The sequence below is a fragment of the Papio anubis genome, chromosome 9 (assembly GCF_008728515.1).
Source record: "Papio anubis isolate 15944 chromosome 9, Panubis1.0, whole genome shotgun sequence".
NCBI lineage: Eukaryota > Metazoa > Chordata > Mammalia > Primates > Cercopithecidae > Papio > Papio anubis.
This window is the reverse complement of record NC_044984.1, coordinates 112,692,716-112,708,404: the sequence shown is the minus strand read 5'-3', so window position 1 is coordinate 112,708,404 and position 15,689 is coordinate 112,692,716. Positions and strand designations below refer to the sequence as shown.

General features: G+C 42.5%; 1 protein-coding gene across 4 annotated transcripts in view; it reads left to right on the top strand.

Annotated features, from left to right (window-relative positions):
• The first annotated feature begins 342 nt into the window (after positions 1 to 342).
• TAOK3 (TAO kinase 3) overlaps positions 343 to 15,689 on the top strand; it is a 229,518-nt gene continuing 214,171 nt past the window's right edge. For 2 of the 4 annotated variants that reach the window (XM_021923009.2, XM_031650806.1), the window contains exon 1: positions 343 to 632. The gene's annotated coding sequence lies outside the window, so the exon portion shown is untranslated. Of the gene's footprint in view, positions 633 to 13,006; positions 13,511 to 13,554; positions 14,107 to 15,689 lie in introns of those variants that run through there. The other 2 variants (XM_021923010.2, XM_021923011.2) reach the window with 2 other exon arrangements.

The following is a 15,689-nucleotide window of genomic DNA, read 5'->3' as shown; positions in this document are numbered from 1 at the left end:
GAAAAGTAAAGGCGTGGGGAGAAGCGCCATGAACTTTGACCCGAGAGCAGCACAAACAAGACTGACCGCACCCCAGGCGGGCCCGGGGGTTACTAAAGTTGCAAGGTCTTCCGCGTCTGAGGAGACCCCGCCCTGCCCTGTCCCGCCCACCGACAACTCCGCCAATCCTCGGGCTCCATCGACCTCTCGGCTTCCCAGGCTCTATCAATCAAATACCTATATACGGCCCCGGCCCTGTGCCCCGCGATCAGGGAAGGTCAGTAGATTGCCTATTGGAGCCCACTGGGGGCGTGGTCCGGGGGTAGGGGGCGGGCGGACTGAGACGGTGGGGCGGGGCGTGCTCGGCGCAGTCGGGTGCGATTGGCCACCCCTGGCAGGAGCCGCACCTCGGACAGCAGCAGCGGCGGCCGCTGGAGGGTCGGTGTGGCGCCGGGCGGCGGGGTCCTGCGTGTAGAGTGGGGCGCAACGCGGAGATCGCGAGCAGAGGCTCTGCACAGCCTGATCCGGCACTCGGCGACCGGACCCAAGGATCCGCCGAGGAACAAGCCACAGGAGAGCGACTCAGGAACAAGTGTGGGAGAGGAAGCGGCGGCGGCGGCGCCGGGCCCGGGGGTGGTGACAGCAGGTCTGAGGTGAGAGCACCGGGGCGCCGGGCGGTGACAGTGGGAGCCGAGGCGGCGGGACCCCAGGCGGAGTGAGGGCGCGGGGGACCCGAGTGAGGGGAGTTCGGGAGCGGGCTCGACAGTGCAGACTGTGGAGAGGAGACCCCGGGAGGGACCGGGACTGCGAGTGAGGAGAGGGGACTCCGAGAGGTACCGAGGCAGTGGCTCTGAGTGGAGAGGACTCCGAGAGGATCCAAGACTGAAAGTCTGAGGGGAGAGGTCCCCAAGAGGGGCCGGAACAGTGCGCGTGAGAGGAGGGGACCCGGAGAGGGGCTGGGGTAGCGGGGTGAGGCACTAGGATAGGGGAATGAGGGGAGGGGTCCCTCGAGGGACCAGGTCCCGGAAAGGGTCCGGGACAGCCGGGAGAGGGGAAGGGTCCTCGAGAGGAGCCGGCACTGAGAGTCTGAGAGATGGGGACCCCGAGAGGGGCTGGGACAGCACTCGGGGAGAGGAGACCCTGAGTTGAGGGGAGGGGACCCAGAGAGGAGCCGGGACAGAGTGAAGAGAGGGGACCGATCAGGGGATGTGAAGACAGGGGACCCCCCCAAGAGGGCTTAGAACAGAGTGTGAGAAGACCCCAGGAAAGGCCAGGACAGCGGGAGAAGAGGAGGGGTCCCGGAGAGGGGCTGGGCTGGGACAGCGGAGCTGAGAGCAGGACACCCCGAGAGAGGCAGGGACAGCCGGTGTGCGCAGGGAGACCCCGAGAGGGGCCAGGACGGCGGGGTAAGAGGAGGGGACCCCCAGAGGGCACGGGACAGCGCATGCGAGCGTGGGACCCCGAGAGGGGCTTTGAGCGTCGGTTGCAGGCGCGGACCCCGAGGGAGGAGCGGTGCGCCAGGGCTGTGGGTCGGGCCCCCAGTCAGCACAGCGGAGGCCCGGCGTGAGCAGCGAGGGAGCGGGCGGGGGGTCGCGCTCGCTAAGTTGCGGGAGCCCCCCAGGAACGGCCGCGGCGGGGAGCCTGGGTCGCGGTCGCGGCGTCGAGCGAGTAGGAGCCGGCGGCAGCGCAGACGAGTGGAGCGGGGAGGTGCTCCCAGGGTCTGGCATCAGCGACCTCCCTGAGGGTGAAGAGTGAGCCCCCTGGACTCCGGGGGGACTCTGGAGCCGGATTATGTAAGGGAAACATCTCCGAAGTGGAATGCACGGGCTGGAGGAGCTGGAGGGGCTGGTGGGGCTGGCCGCAGGACAAAGATCTTGGAATGATCAAGAGACCTGCGCGGCCTTACCTCTTCTCACTGACCCGCTGGCTTCGCATTCGTTCCTTAGAGTTTGATGTGGATGCCTTGAAAGCGAGGGGCTTCCTGATCTTAATGAAAAGGTCAGGTGAAAAGTTGGAAGGGGCTTCTTCAAACCTCCCCCACTTCCCCCACCGCAAGAAAGGGACAGTTGAAAGGGACAGGGATCCTTTTGGAGACCCGTGTTTTAGATGAATGAGAATGTTTCTTTGATAGACCACTGTTTTCCTGGACTACTGGTTTTTCATTTTAGCTCAAGGAGCTAAGAAACTTTTTCAGATTTGGCAGCATATCAGTATCAATGTTTATTTACAATGCAGATTTAAAGGAACTATACTAGTTTTGGAATCCGGACTGTTTAGCTTTGATCTGTTGGAGATAGTTGGAAGGTCAAACTAAATTTTCAAAAGAGGTTTTGGAGTCACATAACTAAGGGTTCTTTCCAATTAGATTTCTTATCCTAAAAGTGCCAGGATTGAGCTTTAGGCCTAATTCCAGGACAAGCTAAGGAGAGAGATAAACCTATTTAAACCAGACACCGTGTGTCCTGGTGGGAGGCAAGTGTGTGTCTATTAAAAGGCTGAAACAAATAGTGGAAAGCAATAGGGGGTGGGAGGTGAGGGACAGCCTCCTACTCTGAGGGATGTGAAAATTAAACTAATGATCAGGCTAGTCGTTCACAGTACTTAGGATATGTTAATACTGCCCTACCTACTTTTCAAACTCAAATGCACATGCTTTGTTATGGTTGTACCCAGCAGTTTTGTATTTGAATTTTTAAAACCTCCTTTTCAATGTTTATAGGTTGTGTCTCCTCACCTCTTCTCTTGGACTGGGTTCTTTTTTATAGAAGCAGACATGGAAAATGATGGTTTCAGGAAAATAGTGAGGAATGTAATTATTATATAATGTCAGTTATTTAGATATTGCCTTTGTTTCAGGTTTAGAATATGTTTTATTAGAAGTCTTTTGCCAGTGTTCCATATGGGCAGTTTCAACTAAGAGGAATAAAGGAATGTTGTATTATTTTCTGAAGATATAATGTAGATGCTTTACATATAACTACTATGTAAATCCAAGATAAAAATTACTGAAGTTATTTTTATCAGGGTGATAATAAGTAGAGATGCAGTGTTTAGGGATTTTATTTGACATTATCTGATACAGAGCAGTTCTTATATGGCTTCAGAGATTGTGGAGCTTGATGTGGTTATGAAAATTTCACTAACATGGCGGGGCACAGTGGCTGACACCTGTGATTACAAATCCCAGCACTTTGGGAGGCCGAGGCAGGCGGATCACAAGGTAAGGAGATGGAGACCATCTTGGCCAACATGGTGAAACCCCATCTCTACTAAAATACAAAAAATTAGACGGCCATGGTGGTGTGTGCCTGTAGTCCCAGCTACTTGGGAGGCTGAGGCAGAGGAATCTCTTGAACCCAGGAGTCGGAGCTTGCAGTGACCCAAGATCGCGCCACTACACTCCAGCCTGGCGACAGAGCAAGACTCCGTCTCGAAAAGAAAAAAAGAAAATTCCACTAACTAGAAGTCCTCTCCTGAGTTACAGAAATTATACAGATGAGAGGAAGAGCAACAGCAAATACAGATTTAAAATATGAGACACTATATTTAAGATGTATTGAGTGTAATTTTTTTACATTAAATTTATTTTTCCAGAATGCTAGGTTGAATTCAAGTAAAAATAAGGTCAGTTAACTCAAAAGGGTATTTAGAACAGGCATATATTCATTTTGCAATGCTTACAATGTATGAAATGGTCTGCGGAAGGATTGAGAATCTTAACACCGATAATTCTACAAAGTAAAGGAAATATTTGAGCAGATGCGCTGTCACCATATTTCTTAGTTCATTTCTGACTGGTACAAATGGTCATTTCTTAAGACAAAACATTAAATTTATTTCCTTGCAAGAAAAGAAAGTACTCTGATATTCCCCTAAGTGATGACTAAAGCAGTCATTTCAACCACATGACGTTATGGTATTGATCCAGAGACGTTAAAGAGAGATTCTTTGCAGTAGAAGTTTTAGTGATAGTAAAGGCCTGTAATAACTACATTCCCTGGGGGGTTATGAGAGTAGGGATTCTGTGAAAATTGTTTTCATTTGTTTCAAAAAACTAAAACTATACTACGAGAAGCTATAAATATATGAAATCATTATACCTTTACTTGCTTATTTATTAATTTATTTGAGACAGGGTGTAGCTCTCTGTCACCCAGGTTGGAGTGCAGTGACAGGATGTCCTCTCACTGCAGCCTCTGCCTCCCAAGATCAAGCGATCCTCTTACCTCAGCCTCCTGAGTAGCTGGGACCACAGGCAAATACCATCACACCTGGCTTTTTTCTTCTTCTTCTTCTTCTTTTTTTTTGTATTTTTAGTAGAGATGGGGTTTCACAACATTGCCCAGGATGGTCTCAAACTCCTGAGTTCAAGTGATCCACCCACCTCCACCTCCCAAAATGCTGGGATTACAGGCATAAGCCCACTATGCCCAGCCCCTTTGTTCATTTAAACTTTTTATTTTCTTCTTTTTCATTTTATTTTATCTTATTTATTTATTTATTTATTTATTTTTTGAGACGGAGTCTCGCTCTGTCACCCAGGCTGGAGTGCAGGGGCACGATTTCGGCTCACTGCAACCTCCGCCTCCCAGATTCAAGCGATTCTCCTCCCTCAGCCTCCCAAGTAGCTGGGATTTTTACAGGTGCCTGCCACCACGCCCGGCTAATGTTTGTATATTTAGTAGAGACGGGTTTTCACCATGTTGGCCAGGCTGGTCTAGAACTCCTGACCTCAAATGATCCACCCACCTCGGCTTCCCAAAGTGCTGGGATTACAGGCGTGAGCCACCGCGCCCAGCCATGTTATTTTTTTAATAGAAAATAGGCCAGGCGCGGTGGCTTACGCCTGTAATCCCACCACTTTGGGAGGCCAAGGCGGATGAATCACCTGAAGTCCGATGAATCACCTGAAGTCCGATGAATCACCTGAAGTCAGGAATTGGAGACTAGCCTAACCAACATGGTGAAAACCCGTCTCTACTAAACATACAAACATTAGCTGGGCGTGGTGGCGCGCCTGTAATCCTAGCTACTCCGGAGACTGAGGCAGGAGCATCGCTTGAATCCGGGAGGCGGAGCTTGCAGTGAGCTGAAATAGCGCCTTCGCACTCCAGCCTGGGCGACAGAGCTAGACTCCGTCTCAAAATATAATAATAAAAGACGTTAACATGGAGCCTTACAGTTCCATATGAAGGCTTACGGCAACCACACATTGCAAGTTCTTTTTAATTCTCAAACTGTTTTCAGTCTTTGTTAAGCAGGTTGCAAATACTGCCCAGTATATACAGTAACACATTTTACACTTTCTGTACTACTGGAGTCATATACAGGCAAACTATTGTAATCTTAGAGACTACCTTGATATCAAATTTGGTGTAATGTTTAAGCCAACCTGAATAAACATTCTCATTGCCTGCCAGTATTCACATTTGTTGATATCAGTAGCATAGGGGAATAGATGAAAACTGTTGGTACTTTTTTTAAAAATAGATTCTTAGTTAAATGCCTTTTTTTAAAAATAATTTTTTCCCTAGTTTTCATTTCTTCCCTCGCTGCGCCCCACCCCTCACCCCCCCAAAAAAAGACAGAAGGGAGAGAGGGAGGGAGGATTTTGTGACTCTCCGAAAAAAGACTTTTCAGTAATGGATAGTTTTGGAATTCGTACTTTTAAGTTGTGGGATATTATAAGATTGCATATCAGCATAGGGAATTTAATTTGTGACAATTTAGCTTTATCACCCATTTAATTGGTTGCTTTATTATTTGTAAGCTGTATTAAAAGTTTTTTTTTACTGTTTCTTAGGCTCAGCTAAGTAAAAGAAACATAAGTGATATTATCTATACACCTCTAATTATACATTAGTTATGTTGAATTTATGGGCCAAATGTGATCTCCCTCATTTCCAAGGTATAAGCACCAAATTAAAGAAAATAAAATATTTCAAATTTGTGTAATAACTGATAGAATTTAATTGATCAATTTTGTTCCAGACATATGTTGTTAAAGTTACCTGCTTTATAAATCAACTTAATATTTTTTTTTTCCTGTCTGACTTGAGCTTTGTTAGGGATATTGAAGTATATTCAAAATCTTTCTAAGTTATTTCTACTTTTCTAGTTAAAGGGCTAATTCCCTGGCAAACAGAATGACTTAGGGGCCAATTTCTTTATTTGTTATCGGAAATTAGTCTCCTAACCATTTGTCAGCTGTCTCACAAATAAACATTTTTAATCCCTAGAGTGTGTGAGAAAAGGAAGATGGCCTGGAATAAACATTTTTTTTGTTTTGTTTTCGAGACAGCCTCACTCTGTCGCCCAAACTAGAGTTCAGTGGCGCCATTTCGGCTTACTGCAACCTCCACCTCTCTCATAGCTGGGATTACAGGCACCCACCACCTCACCCAGATAATTTTGGTAATTGTAGTAGAGATGGGGGTTTCACCGTGTTGGTCAGGCTGGTCTCAAACTGCTGGCCTCAAGTGATCCGCCCACCTCCGCCTCCCAGAGTGCTGGGACTACCAACGTGAGCCACCTTACCTGGCCTGGAGTAAACATTTTATACTTAGAAAAACCTAGTTCCATTAAACAAAGAGGTGTGGTCCACGTGACTTTAACTCCTAGCAAAAGGAATTTACATGCTGGAGTCTAGTGTTCTGGGCCCTTTCACTTCACCTCTGGCCTCAGTGAAATGATGGGTGGTGAAATCAACCTCACATTGTATACTTTATATTGTAGTCAGTTATCAAAGTACTCATTGAACGGATCATTTTTACTTTCTTCCACTATTTTTGAGTGTCAATAAGAGAACCTTTTATTTCCAGTCAAATAGGGACACTGTGCAGTACATATTTAATTTTATGTGTTTCACTTTCTAATATTGGCTTATGTCCATGGCAATCAAGGCTATGACAAATTCAAATATGTTTTATTTACCCATTACAATAGATGGCACTAATCAAGACAGGATGCTTTCTTAAATACACTAATAACTTAATTAGTCTTGGCAGTAGACACACTAAAGAGAATCATAGTTCATGGCCAATTTTCTCTATTTTTTATTTTTTATTTATTTATTTTTTGAGATCGAGTCTCACTCTTTTGCCCAGGCGGGAGTGCAGTGGTATGATCGTGGCTCACTGTAACCTCCACCTCGTGGGTTCAAGTGTTTCTCCTGCCTCAGCCTCCAGAGTAACTGGGATTACAGGTGCCAACCACCACGCCCGGCTAATTTTTGTATTTTTAGTAGAGACAGGATTTCGCCGTGTTGGCTAGGCTGGTCTGGAACTCCTGACCTCAGGTGATCACCCGCCTCAGCCTCCCAAAGTGCTAGGATTACAGGTGTGAGCCACTGTGCCCAGCCCATGGCCAATTTTCTATTCTGTTCTGAACATTAGCTTTTAGTTTCAGGGTGTGTATGTGTAAATACACAAATACTTTCAAAACCGTATACATACAGTTTTTAAATGACCTAGGTCAAGATTTAATAGCAGAGATTTAAAATTATAGTAACATGCCTCCATTGTCTCTTGGCAAAATTATCTTCTGTTGTTTTATACCAGTTTCATGTTTCTGGGTGTTATTTACTAGCTTGTGAGGATAGAGATGTGTTTTATTCATCTTTGCATCCCCCATGCTAAGTATAGTACGAAGCACAGAGTATGAGGGATGCTCAGTCAATGGGAATTGCGTGAATTAATGAATGATCAGCAAACTAGTAGGTTATAATTATGTCCACACTTTGTTTCTTATCCTCATTGAGTGCTTTTTAAAATACATATATCTAAAAGGTATTAAAGAGACAATGGGCACACCTGTAATCCCAGCACTTCGGGAGGCTAATGCAGGAGGATTGCTTGAGCCCAAGAGTTCAAGACCAGCCTGGGCAACACAGTGGAAATCCTCTCCCAACCCCCACCCCCCACTCCGTCTCTACAAAAAGTACAAAAATTAGCTGGGCATGGTATTGCACTCCTCTAACCTCAGCTCCTCAGGAGGCTGAGGTGGGAGGATCACTTGAACCTGGGAGATGGAGGTTGCATGAGCCATGATCACCCCACTGCATTCCAGCCTGGGTGATAGAGCAAGACCCTGTCTAAAAATAAAAAATATAAAAAGAGAGAGAGATAGTGATTCCTTTGGAATGTAAGAGTAAATGTTAGCATTATTCATCTGCTACATAAAAAACAGCAAGAGACAGTGGAAGGAGAGAGGGCCTTAGTCTGGGAAAGATCTAGGCAGCTAAAGATTTTGGCTCCATTACTATGTCTGCTGCCTGACCCTGGGCAATTAAGTCTTCATTAAAGCTCTCAGTTCTCTCAACTGTAAAATAAGAATCCATACCTCTCGGGATCTGTAAAAGGAATAAATGAAGTGATTTTTTTTAAAGTGCCAAGCACAGTGACACATAGGAAGTGCTTAATGATAGCTATTTATTGTGTTTTTGAAATAGAGTCTTGCTGTGTCACCCAGGCTGGAGTGCAGTGGTGTGATCTTGGCTCACTGTAATATCCGCCTCCCAGGTTCAAGCAGTTCTCCTGCCTCAGCCTCTGGAGTAGCTGCGATTACAGGCACCCGCCACCACGCCTGGCTAATTTTTGTATTTTTAGTAGGAGAGTTTCACCATGTTGGCCAGGCTGGTCTCAAACTTCCGGGCTCAAGCGATCCTCCTGCCTTGGCCTCCCAAAGTGCCGGGATTATAGGCATGAGCCACTGTGCCTGGCCTCTTTATTATTTTAATCACTTGAAACAATTTCATATTGTGTGTGTGTGTTCTACTCCTACTATCTAATCATTTGCTGAATCTCATAGCTGGCTCCTGACTTTTTTCCAAGAAGAATAATTAATAGATTCATACATAAGGAAATTGAAACTCAGAAAGGATAAATGACTTCCAGAGGTCACAGAGACCTTGGTAAACCAGACCACTATGACCCAGATCTGGTTTTTCAACTCAGAACATTTTCCACTTTATACCTCTCAGTGGTCCAAGGATCTTATGAGGGCCTTAATAAGGCGCAAGGGAAGGACAGCCGTGACAATTTTCCAGTCTCCTTTTCATTTTCATTCTTCCTAAATACACTGTTAGTCTTATTCTCCCTAAAGTATGGCTCTGATTTTGACACTCACGTTTTCAAAACCTTTAGTAATTCCCCATGACCTACCAAACTCAGTACAGATTTATAAACTTGGTTTTTGTTTGTTTGTTTGTTTGTTTTTTGAGACAGAATTTTGCTCTTGTTGCCCAGGCTGGAGTGCAATGGCACGATCTCAGCTCACTGCAACCTCTGCCTCCCGGGTTCAAGTGATTCTCCTGCCTCAGCCTCCCGAGTAACTGGGATTACAGGCATGCATCACCACACCCAGCTGATTTTGTATTTTTAGTAGAGACAGGGTTTCTCCACGTTGTTCAGGCTGGTCTCAAACTCCCGACCTCAGGTGATCTGCCCATCTTGGCCTCCCAAAGTGTTGAGATTACAGGCGTGAGCCACCGCACCCAGCCTATAAACCTGTTTTTAGGCTCCTATCAGCCTGTTTCTGTCAGTCTGTTTGTCTGTCTGTCTCTCTGTCTCTCTCTCTCTCTCTCTCTCTCTCTCTCACACACACACACACACACACACACACACAGAGTGCCTTGACCAGACTGTTCTTACTAGCCAAGTGCTTACTGATGTGCCCCATTCAGGATTTTGTTCCATTTCTTTTGCCTAGTATGCCTTCTGTTCCTCATTTTCCAGAACCACCTCTAATGCCATCTTTCATGAATCCTTCTCTGATTATCCTCCTTGCTACTCTCTCCTTTGAATCCCCTAAGTACTTGATTTGTACTTTTTCTTATTATATAATATTCTCTCTAATACTAAATTATAGGATTTGTACTTATCCTTCTTAGATGTCCATATTCTTAATTTTAAAAGGACAGTGTTTTATGTATCTAATGTAGTGTCTTGCAACTAGTATCTTGTCAAATTGTATGAAATTTAAATACTTTAGGTTCAAAATAATATTTAAATATAATTATACATACAATTCTGTGTTCTATTATAAGATATAATTATTGCTGCCAGTGGAGATAATGTGGATTCCTAGAGAAGAATTCACTTGTGATCCTGACAGTTGGTGAATTTGATGCCATTGGTAACAAGCATATGGAAACTTGTATGTTTGTTTTTAACATTGATAATATTCTCTAAAGTGGCCTTTGACTCAGTGTTTCGTATTTGTTATTTTATTTCCTTAAGTGGTATTTTTATCAGATTGGTATTTGAAAGTTTGTTTTCCTGTCTCTTTCTTTCTTTTTTTCTTTGATACGGAGTCTTTCTCTGTTGCCCAGGCTGGAGTGCAGTGGCACAATTCAGCTCACTGCCACCTCTGCCTCCCGGGTTCAAGCAATTCTCCTGCCTCAGCTTCCCAAGTAGCTGGGATAACAGGCACATGCCACTACACCCAGCTACTGTTTTGTATTTTTAGTAGAGATGGGGTTTTGCCATGTTGGGCAGGCTGGTCTCGAACTCCTAACCTCAGGTGATCCAGCCACTTTGGCATTCCAAAGTGCTGGGATTACAGGCGTGAGCCGCCGCGCACCTGGCCTGTTTTCCTTTCTCTAGCTATTAGCAACAATTGAAATAAGACTGTCATTTTCAACAGAAGGTAGATGTTCACTTGAGTCAGAGGTAGAGCCTGGGAGAGGGAGGCTTAGCACTCTGGTCTTCCAAAGCAATTTTTCTTACTGTGTGATCTAGGCAATTTGCAACTATGAACAAATAAACTTATTGTTCCATCTTTCCTACCGTATCCTTCTCCATAGCACTTAACACCTTCTCACATGCCAGATATTTTGCTTGTTTGTCTTATATTCCTACGTGCAAACTTGTCCAACCCGTAGCCCGCAGGCTGCATGCAGCCCAGGGTGGCTTTCAATGGGGCACAACACAAATTTGTAAACTTTCTTAAAACATTATGAGATTTATGTGAGATTTATGCACAGACTTTTTTTTTTAAAGCCCATCAGCTATTGTTAGTGTTGGTGTATTTTATGTGTGGCCCAAGACAATTCTTCATCTTCCAATGTGGCCCAGGGAAGCCAAAAGATTGAACACCCCTAAATTTTAGGGTCTATGAAAGCGAGGATTTTTGTTTTATTAATTGCTATATCTCCAACTCATAGAACAGTGCCTAGCAGTTAGTAGTTGCACAATAAATATTTCTTGACTGACTAAATAGAGAAATTTGGCTTTGAGAGTTCCTCCGATTCGTTGGCTAAAAAGGTTTCGTTATTTTAAAAATAAGGAAGTCTCCAGACTGCTTTCCACAGTAGCTGTCCTAATTTACATTCACACCATCAGTGTATAAGCATGCCCTTTTGGCTGAAGCCTCACCAGCATGTTTTATTATTTTTATTATTATTATTATTATTTATTAATAGTTTGAAAAACTACCTTTTGGTGACTATGCTCACTACCTGGGTGATGGGATCCATACCCCAAACCTCAGCATCATGCAATATTCCCATGTAACAAACCTGTACATGTACCCCCTGTATCTAAATAAAAGTTGAAATTAAAAAAAAATAATAAGGAAATAAAATCCTAGCCAGGTGCAATGGCTCACACCTGTAATCCCACCACTTTGGGAGGCTGAGGCAGGTGGATCACTTGAGGTCAGGAGTTCAAGACCAGCCTGGCCAACATGGTAAAACTCCCGTCTCTACTAAAAATACAAAAATTAGCTGGATGTGGTGGTGCACGCCTGTAATCCCAGCTACTTAGAGGCTGAGGCATGAGAATCACTTGAACCCGGGAGGCAGAGGTTACAGTGATCCAAGATGGTGTCACTGCACTCCAGCCTGGGTGACAGAGTGAGACTCCGTCTCAAAAAAAAAAATAAAAAAATAATAATAATTTTTAAAAAATTCTAAGGAAGTAAACGATAGTTTGGAAGAGTAGTATTCATCTGCAAACTCTGCTCTCGGGGTTTTACATTTTTCTTGGAGCAGCCTTGAATTTACTATATTTTTATTTCATTGAATACAAACTCAAGCCATTCCTACCACCACACCATACATCCAAGATGACTGTATCTCATTCTGGCTGAAACCTAAGAAAACTGTTCACTGTAATGAAGTCTAGTGGAAGCTTGATGACATGGCTTTTAGGCATTAAAGTCTAATAAGATCAAAATAATAATAAAATTCAGTACAGGGGCATTATCCCTTGATAAAAAAACTTCACTTGTTTTGCTTAGATGCTGATATTGACCCTGAAAATTGGTGAAATCAAGCTTCTGATGTTAATTTAGGGTTGTTATCAGTTTTCTGCATGTACATGTAATTGGGTTTGAAATGTGTTTTAAGCCTGAATTAAAAGAACTTAGTCACTGATGACTCATAGTGAGAAGTTTTTCCTTTTCCCTGCTGCAATATATGCTTTTACCTCCAACATGCTCTTTTAAAAACAATTAAAACATAAAGAATGCTACTTTTGTGTGACAGTTTCTGGAAAAGTTCTGTTTAGGTTTAAAGTGGTGACCACTTATTACAATGCTTGTTAGTAACTACGCTAACTACAATTGAGTTTCCAAATTTCCATACAAATTTCTTAATCTCTGCCTTTGTGGAAGTTTCCTCATTATATATAAAATCCTCAGAAGTTCACTAGATAGTATATGGATGACCACAGGGACTTTATTTTGTTCATTATTGTATTCCTACCTAGTGCCTAGAACAGTACCCTGCACATAGAAGCCAATTAGTAAATATTTGTTGAATAAAATCACATAATTTTTTTTTTGTGAGACAGAGTGTAGCTCTGTCACCCAGGCTGGAGTGCAGTGGTGCGATCCTGGCTCACTGCAGCCTCCACCTCCCGGGTTCAAGTGATTCTCCTACCTCAGCCTCCCGAGTACCTGGGATTACAGGCGCCTGCCACCATGCCCAGCCATTTTTGTATTTTTAGTAAAGATGGGGTTTCACCGTGTTGGCCAGGCTGGTGTCAAACTCCTGACCTCAAGTGATCTGCCTGCCTCGGCCTCCCAAAGTGCTGGGATTACAGGCTTGAGCCACTGCGTCCAGCCCCATGCATTCTTAATAATCGTGCATCTTAGAAAAATAACGAAAGTATTGAAATCAATTTTCTCCAGCTTTTTTGAATTAGGTAATCATCAATTCACAATCAGCCTAGTTTGGGTGTCTCTCGGTATTAGCCCAAGGTAGTTCTGTTCGAATAGTTCCTAGCATTGCTTGTGCCAATCTTAACTCTCCTTTAGTGGATCTCTTACAAAAGGAGGGGTGAATTGCCGCCACCCATAGGCACTTGCACCTGTGGGAACCAATGGGCGTTGTAACAGGAAATACTTCAGCTTGCAATACTCATAGTAATGTGTGGCACCCAGGTCACGCTGTTTTTATCTGCAGTTCCTTTTTAGTATTGTACAAAGTTTGTTGACGATTTTTTAATACATAAGTTTAAAAGAGAATTAACTTTCAATTTGCAAATTAAAATGAGAATGGTTGCCTTTTCTTCATTATCAAGAAATGGTGAGTTGTCCTCCTGTAAATAAATTGGTTCTTTTCTTTCTAATATTGTATTCCATGAAACCTTACTCTGGTATGCAGGGAGAGTGGAGGGTGCCTAAGTTGTAAAATAATTAAAACTTAAGCTGATATAATTATCAATAATAGTAACCAGTTCTGATATCTACTTGATACCATAACGGTGAGCATTGATAGACTTTCATAGATTTTTTACATAAGATTAGCTTGAGCAAGTTTTCCTCTTTTGTAGGTACTGGGGGGAAATTCTGGAAAAATTTTTAGAGAGTTCTTTCTAAAATGTCTAAATGCGAAGCTGTATAAATTGCTGTTGACGTTAGCTGTCTGACCAGGAAGTACTCTCTTTAAGCCTCACTTATAAAACTAAGTGTCTGTAATAACTTCCTTTCTCGGGATGAAGGTGCTGATAGCCTGCGGTGTTCTTATAACTTAAGTTCAGTTTTTCCTGTGAGGAAGAGGCAGTTTTTTAAATGAAGCCATCTCTGGGGAAATCGTATTGATTGTTGTAGCTAAATATAGAATTTTTAAAGTCTTAAATGTTGAACTGGAAATATAGGACATGCATTTGAGATCTACTGTGAGTAAGTGTCATTGGTATTTTATTTTACATTTAATGTTTTATTATAACTATGGTTTGTGTCTAAACACTGTTAAAAAATGAGTAAACTCTGTTGAAGTTCATGTGAAATATTTATGGCCTTAGCTCAAAATCCAGCTGAGAGTAATCAACCTCAAAAGTCATTGGATTCATGTGCTCTATTTAATTTGTAGCTTGATATTCTACAAATAAAAGTGGTAATTTTTTCAGAAAAGATTTAATTTTTTTCTTCTGATTAAGCAAGGTAAATGCTGAGCATCAAATAAAATAGCAGAATTTTGTCAGAAGAGTCTTTTAAACAAAAAACTTGAAATATGTTAAAGGTCATCTTAAATGGATGCAGTTTATGCTAATGGATGATATTATTACTTTACAACAATATTTCACAATCAAGCTACTCAAAGTGGCAAACTATTCATCCTAGAGGTCTTTAAAAGTAACAAGCCTGCCTCCTGTTTTTCTTCATTCACAGAAAGGGAAAATAGTATAGAAAGCAGAGCAGTTTCTTGAATGTAATACCAAATTTAGAGACAGAAAAGTCAGAGGGTTTGGTCACATTTATTTTGTTTTGTAACTTTTAAAATCAATTTAATACATAGGGTTAGCTACTTATTAAAGTATAAAAATAAAACATGTTGGCCATTAGGTTATTAACAATTTATATGACTACTATAGTCCCATAAAATGAATTTAGTTAAAGTAGGAAAACAGATACTTTTTTTTTGACATGTCATCATTTGTATGTTAAAAAGTTAATGCAAAATATGTTATAAATCAGGAAAGCTACCTTAATAATTTCTTTACCAACTTCACTAGTCTCTTGGAATGAGGTTTAAATGAAATGCATAGGCTAACATGTGACTGTGATATCCAAACTCATAATACTGTGCAGGTTAAATGTGTAAATTAAGTCTTATAATTATACGTAGGATGTTTTCATTTAAGAAGCATTGCAGTAGATATTACTAATGGGGGCGATATTCTTTCTAATGTATGAGAAAGGAAATTTTAAGTGTCAGATGATCTTTAAAATGTGATGTCATATAGCATGTGCTTTTTCCTTAAGATTTATGAATGTTTAAAACTTAAAAGTACAAATTATGTAAATTTCAGCTTTCATAGAGAGGCCTTTTATGATTGTCTGAATGTTACATTAGCAGTCCAGAAATATCCCAGTCATAGCCTGGATGGGGGTGAAGCAGAGGAAGTGGGTGGTGCTTCATGATGACAGATTATTGCAGATTATATGGCTGCCTGCCAAAATGACACTCGTTGAAGGAAAAAGTAGAAGTTACAGACTGCATCCTATTAATTTGTACATGTTTATTTAACCACTTATAACGGTTTGCTTGTTTTATACACAGATGACAAGTTTTAAACTCCTGAATTACTTAAAATGTGCTTAACCTTCTATAGTTTATCGTGGCCATATTCCTTATATCTGATCTGCAGAGATCACACTGACCCTTTTGTGGAAAGCCACGTGTTAGCAGAAAAAAAGACGGGGGAAGGATGACAGAATTTAAAACTACAACTGCTTTATTTTCTAGTTAAAAATAGTTCTGA